The sequence below is a fragment of the Panthera uncia genome, chromosome D1, assembly GCF_023721935.1.
Source record: "Panthera uncia isolate 11264 chromosome D1, Puncia_PCG_1.0, whole genome shotgun sequence".
NCBI lineage: Eukaryota > Metazoa > Chordata > Mammalia > Carnivora > Felidae > Panthera > Panthera uncia.
The window spans coordinates 42,748,622-42,757,391 of NC_064808.1; positions in this window are offsets into that span (position 1 = coordinate 42,748,622).

Below are 8,770 nucleotides of genomic sequence, written 5' to 3' on the forward strand. Positions count from 1 at the left end.
AATACTATTATATCCTCGTTTCCAGATGATGATTACAGTGTTAGGAGAGGATAAGTTACTACTAGTTAAGGCTTGATAGTAAGAGTTGAAACCGGATACAAAGCCAGGGTGTCAGACAGTCACACACAACTGGTGTGCAGCAAGTCACACACTGCCACCACTGCCTGCTCTGTGCCTCAGTTTCCTCATCTGTAAGGTGTTTATAATGGCTACTTAACAGAGTTGATGTGCGGATGAAGTTAAAGCCTACATTTAATTGTGACTATTTGGCACATCGCACATACTCTTCAGTAAATGTTCATTCCATTTCTTTCCCCATCTCCTTCCTTCCTTCACCTGCAGACAATTGGAAACCTGCTCTCGCTCACTCCATACCTCCCTCTGAATTTAGGTCCTACTTCTATACTCTACTTGAATGCTTTTTGTTTTTTAGCACCAGTTACTTCAAAAGATTTCTTCATTTCTCAAGAACTCCTTAACTGAAGTGTCATTGGCCCTCAACTTTATAATGTCTTTTGTGTCAATTTTTTCTCTTCAAATTTTTATTTAAATTATAGTTTGTTAACAGTGTCAATTTAAAAAAAAATTTTTTTTGATGTTTATTTTTGAAGGAGAGAGAGACAGAGCATGAGGGGGGAGGGACAGAGAGAGAGGGAGACACAGAATCGGAAGCAGGCTCCAGGCTCTGAGCTGTCAGCACAGAGCCTGATGCGGGGCTCAAACCTGTAAGCCACGAGATCATGACCTGAGCTGAAGTTGGAGGCTCAACCAACTGAGCCACCCAGGCGCCCCTTTGTGTGTCAGTTTTTTAAAAGCTCTAAAGTTTATGTATTTTGAAAGAGAGGAAGCATGCATGGGAGAGGCAGGGAGAGAGGGAGAGAGAGGATCCCAAGCAGTCTCTGTGTTGTCAGTGTGGAGCCCAATGCGGGGCTCAAGCTCATGAACTGTAAGGTTATGACTTGAGCTGAAATCAAGAGTCAGACATTTAACCGACTGAGCCACCCAGGCACCCATATCATGTCAATTTTTTAATTAGCTTTTGGCACTTCCGCTTATCAACTTATCACAGCTGATGTGACAGTCACGCCCATATACCTCATATAATAAATGGTCTGTGATGAACATGCTGGTTTTATTTGCTTTCAGAATGACAAATGAGCAGTTCTTTAAAAATTGAGCACAAAGATCTGTGCAGCCAGGTGATAGTAATAACGTGATATTTCGAGTCACTCATCAAGTCACTTCTAGCAGTCTGACCTTTTTCTCTTTATTTTCTCCACCTAGCGATGGCAGGATCTCTTTGGTTAAGAGGTTAGTTATGCAGTGACAAAAGAGTGCAAGTGGGATTTGTACCTTTCATCTGGGGTTCTGTGTATCATTGTGGGATTCTGAGAAAACAGCTCTGTATGTCTTTCTGAATAATTGTAAAACCAACAAGATTTACCAGTGGGATGCAGCATGGTGGGCTGAAACAGTCCTCAAATGAGTCTTCTTAAATCTAATCTGTGTTCTCTAAGTAACTTTCTGAAAGTAGATACATCTGTGTGGGCCTATCTCCTTATCTCTAAAATGAAATAATTCAGTTAGCTGACCTCCAGGGTTCCTAGCTGAAAAAATTCATGTAAAAAAATGAAAAGCCTTGTGTTTTTATAGCTACCTCTTTAACAAATTGTATCATCAGCTGGGATGTCTCCTGGATGTTACCCACAGGCCACTTAAAATTAACATTGTGAAATGAGCTTATCTTGCCCCTCAAACTTGTTCCTTTGCTGTGTTCTCTGTCTGGTCACTTGTGCTAGAAACCCAGTGGTCACCTTAACTCTTCCTTCCATATCTCATCAGACCCCAAGTCCCATGTCCTCCCTTCCTCAGTAGTTTTGTAATCTTTTCTTCTTGCCCCTACTACCATTGCCTTAGTTTAGATTCTTGTCATCTTTAGTCTGCAGTGGCCTAACCATACATTTCACATACAATCTACAATTAAAACCTACACTTTAATCTTGACCACGTACAACAGTAGCTATACAATTCCTTGACCTACTCAGACTCTTCCCTGGTAATATCACTTTAAGAGACTTACTGAAAAGAAGAGGTCTAAAGATTTTAATAATAGTATTTTTAATAATGAAAGTTGAAAGCAACTGGGACACCCCACAATGAGTATTAATAAGCAAATGGTATAAATTATATGCTGTGTATATCAGAATACCCACTAGACTGTAGATGCCCGATAAATTCTTTCTGAGGGACCAAATGAAGGAGGCATGTAGCTATAAAGATAAGAGGGTGTGGATTAAATCACACCATTGACATGTGTCTATGAAATAATGTTAGGTGGGAAAAAAAGATACCACTCTCTAAGAATGTTTCCTGCATTAAGATGAATCCGGATATGTCACAGATCTGCCTGTCTCTCGAGTGAATAGAAAATAAAAATCTCACATCTGTCATATCACTAATACATCTTGAGAATAAATGCTGTCTACCCCCTGAGGACACTGGGTGTGGCTAAGATATTTCGTTGGCCAGAGTCCCTGAGTCCAGCACTTGTGATTTTTAGATCTGTGATCTTGATCTCTGGGGGTTAAGTGGCTGAAAGCACAGCTTCTTCTGGGCCCACCCAGAGAGCTGGCGTCCCCTTGTAAGGGAGCGCTGCATTCTCTTAGAAGAGGGTGGGGACTGAATCACCGTACAGGACTTCACAGCCAGGATGGGGAAAACGCCTATCTGGCTCCAGAAGTCTGGGGAAATTACTGAACTCTACTAAGCTATGTAAACCATTTCTTAAAGCCCACCAACATTAAAAAGTAAATGTAATTAATGATAATCAAAATTTTCTCTTTCTATGAAGTTAAGGTCACGCTTTTTTTTTTTTTTTTTTTTAATGGCCCTGTGCTTTGATTAAAGGTATGACTCATGACTGTTCAGAGCATGGTTTTCAAACGATCTCTGCTAGTACACTAGGGTTCTACTGGCTAGACCAGTGTGTTCCCACAGCTGAAATCAAATAATGGTGCTCTTTTTCTTAGGTCCAAGAAAAGTTGATAGAATTTTGTCAGTGTTATGTTTTTTCTCCATCAGTGTTTTTACCATGTTAATACCTGCTACCAAATTTAAGAAGTAATAAAGAAGTATTATGGGAATATTTGGCTGAGTGTTCTTGTTCTAAATAGCTTGTCTTTGTGGCCACGTGTATCCCTTGTTGTTTTATATTGCATACATATATTTTCTGCTAGTAAACTGTTCCTCATTCATCAAACTAAATAAAATATGTTACTATCATGGGGTCAGCAAAGAGTAACTTGATTTCTAGGTGCTTCACCCCTGGCCTATGTGTCTGTGAAATAGAACTTATAAAATCCAAATGTTCTTATGTAATTCACATGGATCATATACTCACAGGCACCACTTAAATGAAAATAAGCCTTGGTAATGGAAGTACAAATCCAAGTTCAGGTAGTCCCTGGCTTATGCCTTCAATGTAAAGACCTCTGGAAAAGTCCTGGAAGACTGTGCCCCAGTTTTTGACACTCAACCTATAAGATTTTTCCCTTATTTCCTAACCTAAGGCACAAGACAGGGACTTTCTAGGGTCCTTGAGTTCTGACTAATAAGACCTGCTATATGTCTAGTGCTGTGTCCTGAACTTATTAAGGCTAAGATACACTTTGGTGAGTATTTTAATGACCACACATAAATACCTAATCAGAGCACTGTTTAATAAGTCTTACCAGCCAGGGGCGCCTGGGTGGCTCAGTAGGTTAAGCGTCCAACTTCAGCTCAGGTAATGATCTCATAGTCCGTGAGGTTGAGCCCCGCATCAGGCTCTGTGCTGACAGTTCAGAGCCTGAAGCCTGCTTTGGATTCTGTGCCTCCCTCTCTCTCTGCCCCTCCCCTGCTTATGCTCTCTCTCTGTCTCAAAAATAAAAACATTAAAAATTTAAATAAGTCTTACCAGCTGCTGAGAGAGCACAGAAAATGGGTAACAGAAGGCAGGTATGATTTCACAAAAGAGGTGACATTGGAACTCAGCCTTGAAAAGCAAAAATTTGCCTGCTGAATGCCAGATGAGGGTTGGAGAGAAGGGACGGCAGAGACATTCCAGCCACAGAATAGTTTGGGTACAGTCACAGAAGGACATGCACAAGAGAGATGGGTTTACTCAGCACAGGGTGTGTTGGGGCAATGGCAGAGGGTGAGGCTGGAGATGGCAGACAAGGGTCAGATCATGAAGGACAGGCTGAGACATTTGAACTTCATCTTGTAGGGAATGAAGAACTAGTAAGGATCTTAAGCAGATGAGTGAAACATTTGCATTTAGAGAAACCTCTGGCTAATGTTGGGAGAATAGATTTGGGGCATGGGAGACCAGTTAGGAATGTGTTGTAGAAGCAGAGTTATTTTGACAGAAGGTGGTGTAGAGGGTGGGACATGGTGGGGGCAGAGAGTGGAGGACAGGTAGAAGCCTCAAAAACAAAACAACTGTTAAGGGCTTCCCTAAGGGCAAACACTGCTCTGGTAAGTGGGCGGGGTTGCCAAATCTGCTTTTCCTCAATATACAAAATCCTTACCCTTCCTGTCTTAAAAGTGTACTGAAATGGCACTTTACATAATCTGTAAAGGCGTGTACAAATCTGCAGAGTGGCTATTAATAGTATTGTTATAATGATTTTTATCCACAGGACAAATAATTTTGGCCTCTTTTATGGCCAAAAAAAAAAAAAAATCAACTATCAGAAATTTCATATGATTCAACCTAATAGTTCGTGACTTTTCTCCTGTTACTTCCTGCCTCCTTTTTGGCCATATCATTGTCCCCCTGCCTTTTTTAAAGATGAGCAATACATTCCATCAAAGGGATTTCCAGGAATTCTGGGAAGGCAAGAGTATAAAGTGTACAGGCTTTGGAGTCAAACCTGGAATCAGATTTTTCTCTGTAATCGATTAATACTGATCTTGGACTAGTCGATCTGTTTTAGCCTTCCCCCTCCCCCCAATCTGGAAAATAGAAATAATGCCTGCCTCGCAGTGTTATTAAATGAGAAAAGTCATGACTTTTTAGTGTATGGCATGTAAAAGGTGTTGAATAAAAGTCTCAACTCCTCCTTCCCCAGCCCCTTCTCATTTTTCCTACTTGTTCACAGAAGGCTGGGCACAGAACCCTAGTTATCTGCTTTCTTGTGTCCCCCAAAAGCTGAGTGAATAGCTGCATACCAGGGATTTTGGTGTATAAGAAATGTTCACCTGTCATAACAACTTCAAGCCAAAACCTTTTAAACCAGTGACCGCTTAAACCATCAAACACGATTCCATGGAATTGCTTTAGTGCACAATTTGTGTCAAATTTTTCCGGAATGCCACAAGCCTCATCACTTTCCACATCATTCAGGAAGTTACTCATTTAGCACTTCCAATAAACTCATACATACAGACTGTGTCATGTTCCCCTGGCAGTGGCCTCACCTTTTTTTTTTTTCCCTTTTAATGTGATAACTGCCTTTTGCAGAAGAAAAAGAAAAACAGTTGTAGTAGTATTTATTTCCTTCTATTGGTGCCTCTGAATCCAACCCAAAAGGTGATGTCACAATTGCTGAACTTCCACGCTCCCGGGTCCCAATAGCACAACTGGATTTCTTCCTCAGTCTCCCTGCTTGACATTTTCCCTTACGAGGAGTTCCAATTTTGCATTAATTCAGTGGGTTTTTTTTTTTTTCCTTATTGAGCTCCTCCTTTGTGCAAGCACCGTTCTTGTCCCAGCATGTATATAGTGAACAAGACAGACAAAATCTTTGTGCTCTCGAGCTTACATTTTTGTGACAACAATCAAATATTTTCGGAGTGGATGAGTTCTCTGCAGGAACTAAATAGGCTAATGGGACAGATACTGGCTGGTAGAGGGAGGGTAACGATAGAAAGGGTTGAGAGGGCAGTAAGGCAGTTACCAGGCCCTGAGGTGGAAATGAGTTTGGTACATTTGAGGAACAGAATGGCTAGGATTCTTGCTTCTTTTTTGCTCCAGAGCGATAAAGTGGTAGAAGATGCAGTAGGAGAGGAAGACAAGGAGCTGATAAAAATTATTCTCTGAGAGGCGCCTAGGTGGTTCGGTTGGTTAAGTGTCAGACTTGGGCTCGGGTCATAATCTCTCGGTTTATGAGTTCAAGCCCTGCATCAGACTCTTTGCTGTCAGTAGAGAGCCTGCTTTGGATCTTCTCTCTCCCTCTCTCTCTCTGCTCCTCCCCTGCTCATGCTCAAAAAAAATAAAATAAACATTACACCCAAATAACAATCCAGTGAAGAAATGGGCAAATGATATGAATAGACACTTCTTCAAAGAAGACATCCAGATGGCCAACCGACATGTGAAAAAATGCTCAACATCACTCATCATCAGGGAAATACACATCAAAACCACAATGAGATACCACCTCACACCTGTCAGAATGGCTAACATTAACACCTCAGGCAATGACAGATGTTGGCGAGGATGCAGAGAAAGAGGATCTCTTTTGCATTGTTGGTGGGAATGCAAACTGGTGCAGCCACTCTGGAAAACAGGATGGAGGTTCCTCAAAAAATTAAAAATAGGACTACCTACAACCCAGCAATTGCACTGCTAGGTATTTACCCAAAGGATACAAAAATGCTGATTCAAAGGGGCCCATGCACCCCAATGTTTATAGCAGCACTATCAACAATAGCCGAAGTATGGAAAGAGCCCAAATGTCCATCGATGGATGAATGGATAAAGAAGATGTGGTATATCTATCTACCTATCTATATATATCTCCATGTATGTGTATACACACACACACACACACACACACACACACATGATGGAGTTATTACTCAGCAATTAAAAAGAATGAAACTTGCCATTTGCAACTACGTGGATGGAACTGGAGGGTATTATGCTAAGTGAAATTAGTCAGAGAAAGACACAAATCATATGACTTCACTCATAAGAGGACTTTAAGAGACAAAACAGATGAACATAAGGGAACAAAAATAACATAAAAACAGGGAGGGGGACAAAACAGAAGAGACTCACAAATATGGAGAACAAACTGAGGGTTACTGGAGGGGTTGTGGGAGAGGGGGTGGGCTAAATGGGAAAGGGACATTAAGGAATCTATTCCTGAAATCATTGTTACACTATATGCTAACTAACTTGGATGTAAATTTAAAAAATAAATTACACAAATTATTCTCTGAGCTTTGACCTTCAGCTTCCCTGGAGGATTGGACTCTGTACATAGCCACTGCCTCAGACCTCCTTTTTTTTTTTTTAACTTTTTTTTAATGTTTATTTACTTTTGAGAGAGAGACAGAGTGCTAGCAAAGAAGGGGCAAAAAGAGAGAAAGAGACACAGAATCCGAAGCAGGCTCCAGGCTCTGAACTGTCAGCACAGAGCCCTATGTGGGGCTCAAACTCAGGAACTGTGAGATCATGACCTGAACCAAAGTTGGATGTTTAACTGACTGAGCCACCCAGGTGCCCCTCCAAGGCAAAGAATAGATAAGTGACTTGCCTAACAACACAAATAATGAGTAACAGTCCTGAGGCAGAAATGACATTTGCTCCACATGTACTGTGGGCTAGACACAGTGCTAGTCTCCACATGGAGATAACTTCTGGCACTTCCCTTAAAACTCACAGGTCACAGCACTGTGGCCCTTCGGTGACCATAGTGGGCAAAAGGCATCTGGATGTCCACACCCAGCAAGACTGTAGGTAACATGCACAGAAATCAGGATGCTATTAGGAAAGGGGATGTGGATGCTGGACAGCCCACGTTGACGATCTTTATTCTCGTCTTAGGCTACAATCCAGTCTCGAGTTCTGCTGCCCCTCCAAGATGGAGCCCCTCACCTCTTACCTTCTTTGAGGTTCATCTGGAAAATGGATATACCATAGTTTTCATTATTGTTGGCCATGAAATAGGAATAAAGCCCAGCTTTGGGTGGCCAAGTTTCCAGGAATGAGGTGGGTCCCCACCAATGCTCTTTGAAAAAGTGAGAAGGGAACTGTCAGAGTTTGGGAATCTAGGGGATTGAGGAAGAAGGGATCCAGATAGGATCAGGTTGTTCCTTACGGTTGTTGAAGGAAATAGTGAGAGGGAAAGGAGACGGGCCGGAGGAGGGGGCAGTCCTCCAGCAGCCTCATTCAGATGTAACACAATTATAGGCTGTGTGACAAGTAATGATTCCTTTAAAGCCCTGTTGGTTTCCTGCAAAAGCTGTTCCCAGGTTGACCCGCTGGGCTCGCTTTGGTTCCCCCAGAAGGCAGGCCAGTCAGACAATAACGGCCATCATCAGATGGTTGGGAAGAGGCTAGGAGGCAGAAACTGAAGCCCGATGCCTCATATCTAGGGTATCTGAGCTGTGCATTTGCACCCTGACAGTAAGTTGTTGACGGCAAATTGGAAAGAGACTAAGCAAGTGTTGTTCCCATGGCAGCCAGGCCCTTAACAGAAGCAAAGAGAATAAGCTTCTGTGTGAGACCAAAGAAGCTTCTTTTCCCTTTGTCCAAAGACCATTGGGGAGGTGACACATAATGGCATGTCTGTGGCCCTGGGTCCTCTCTAAGTTGGGTCTCCACCACTGACTCGCCAGGGAGTGGAACATCTCTCCTCTTGTTGGGCTTAATCTTCAAGACCCAGCTCTCCTGCCACTTCCTTTGCCAAGCCTGCTCAGGTTCTCCCTAACTGTTCTTTTTTGTATGCTAGCACAGCATCCTCTATTCCACCCTTATAGCATGTAGCACAGCTTA